Raw genomic sequence first — 2,500 nt, 5'->3', positions numbered from 1 at the left:
TATGTCTGCTTATCCTAAAATAAATCTTGATATCAAAGCTCGGAAGGGAAAAAGGTAACTTTCATTATATGGTCCTGCACTACAATATAGAGACATGGGATTCATATGAGAACATATTTTAAATGATACAAAGGGAAAATCAAAACAGTACAAGGAAGGATTTTAGAACCTTTTTAGGTATTTATCTAAACAATGAGCTACCTGTGTTTTCTCAAAGTTCTAAACATGAAGCTAAAAATACAAATAATTATAATAATAGGATGATGAAAAACTGTATTTCACTATTTTTCTATTTTCAAATAATTTAGTTATAATCTACTGATCAACAAACCTACCCAAAATACTTTATCCCCATAACTGCACATTTATTTTTTTCTAGGAGCAATCTAATAGCAAGAGAAAATAGGTTAATTGGGTTGAATTTGATGGGGGGAATTGGTCAATACTTCCCATCAATTTTTTTTTCTATTATTATTATTTTTTTAATTTCCTGATTATTAGTCACTGCTGTTGCTTGAATTATTATTGTATGCTTCCATCTCATTCCCCGTAACATGTATCATATCAAATTCCTACTGAGCTTCCCATTTTCATTTCCTTCTACGTCTAGGGAAATCATCACTTAATCTTTAGTTGCATATTTATCACTTAAAAAAAATATATATATATGGATTTAAACTACCCGAGTCTTTATTTCATTTGTAATAACAAATAAATATCTCAGTCTAAATGTGCCAAATTTATTTTCTTTATTGAATTTGACATCTATTCATAACTCTCCACTTCAGCTTTCTTTATCAACATGATTTCACTACTATTTTTTATATTATTATTATCATTATTATTATTAATAAAGAGCAGGTACATTCATTACAGTAACAAAAGATGAACATGAACATTTAAAAACTTATCTTATTTGTTAATTCAATTTGGCATCTATTCAAATTACATAAAAAATTTACAGATAACTGAAGATGAAAACCATATTAAAATATCTTTAAAATGACCTTTACCCTTTTCCCCTACCCAGAAATTCATGGCAAATCATTCATAAAATTTAAAACTACATTGTTTTTATTTCTGACAATAACTTTCTCCATGGAGATTATTTCCCTATTCTGACAATAATATGGATATAACATGTAACATTATATTCTCTAGTCAAATTCTAAGTAATCATTTATTTTCAGCAGTGTGACCTTGTTAAGAGATACCTTGCCACTACAGAGACAATAGTCAATAATTACTTTAAAGTCTTATTGATAACTACTGCATAAATGTTTATCAAACCTTTTTCATAAACCACAATGTAACCTGAATGTATTTAGTTCCATTACATACAATTTTCATTATCTGACACCACTCTTATGTTAAGATATCCAAAAGGTAATAGTCTTCATATACAAGTATAGAATAAATTCATAGTAAGTGAAAAGAGTATATTGCAAAAATATACGGAAAATTACACTTCTATAATCTTTATAGAATAAGTTCATAGAAAGTGCAAACATTAATAATAAAATATATTGAAAAATACATTGAAAATTACAGTTCTGTCACAAAATAACGAAAACAGTTTTATAATGAACCTATATCATATAATATATCAGACAAAATATTAAAAGAGGAAAAGAACTAACATGTACTATCAGACATTATAGAGAGCTTGCCTTTCACTCATCTTATTACTAAAAGTAAAAAAAAGCAAAAAAAAAAAACATTGTACAAATGTTTCAAGTAAATTAACCAGCTTATCAAGTTGTTTTTCAAGTAATGCCAGAAATGTAAGTATGTGTATAGGAAAGCATTGAATGTATAAGGAGTGAACAGAAAAAAAATACAGGTAACTGTCAAAAGAAATTAAAACATTCTGATTTAACTATATTTGTCTTTAGTTTATTCAAAACATCATGATGGTACAAAAGAAAGACAAAGAATATATAAGATTCACATCAGTAAGGGATATGCTATAGTATATTGTGCTCTGCACAAATATTACATATCAGTTCATCCTATTGGAAAACAGCAGTGCAAACTGATTCTCCATAATAGTATTTCATTCTTAGAATAATGAAAAACATGACATATAACATAGCATAACAAGATGCTTCACACTACATTCACTTTATAAAGTGCACATTTCTTTATATTTTATTTTTGCTAGTGACTGAACATCTATTGTATGTATCATTGTGAGTCACAAATATGAAAAATTAAGTTTTCATTTTTAAATCACTGAGTATTCTTCAATTAAATTTTTAAAGTTATTACAGCATGATATAAATAGTCTGGAAAATCTTAATCAGTAATAAAAGGTACAATACAAATATGTATATTTTTTGCTCCTTTTTTATTGATATTATATTTTTGGAATCCCCAACAATTCTACCCTATATTTTTCTTTCTTTTTCTTCTCTCTCTCTCTCTCTAGCTCTTGTTCTCATTCTTGCTATTGCTCTTCTTGCTCGCTCGCTCTCTCTCTCTCTCTCTCTCTCTCTCT

The sequence above is a fragment of the Penaeus monodon genome, chromosome 3, assembly GCF_015228065.2.
Source record: "Penaeus monodon isolate SGIC_2016 chromosome 3, NSTDA_Pmon_1, whole genome shotgun sequence".
Classification (NCBI taxonomy): Eukaryota; Metazoa; Arthropoda; class Malacostraca; order Decapoda; family Penaeidae; genus Penaeus; species Penaeus monodon.
Note: the sequence above shows the minus strand (reverse complement) of the source record.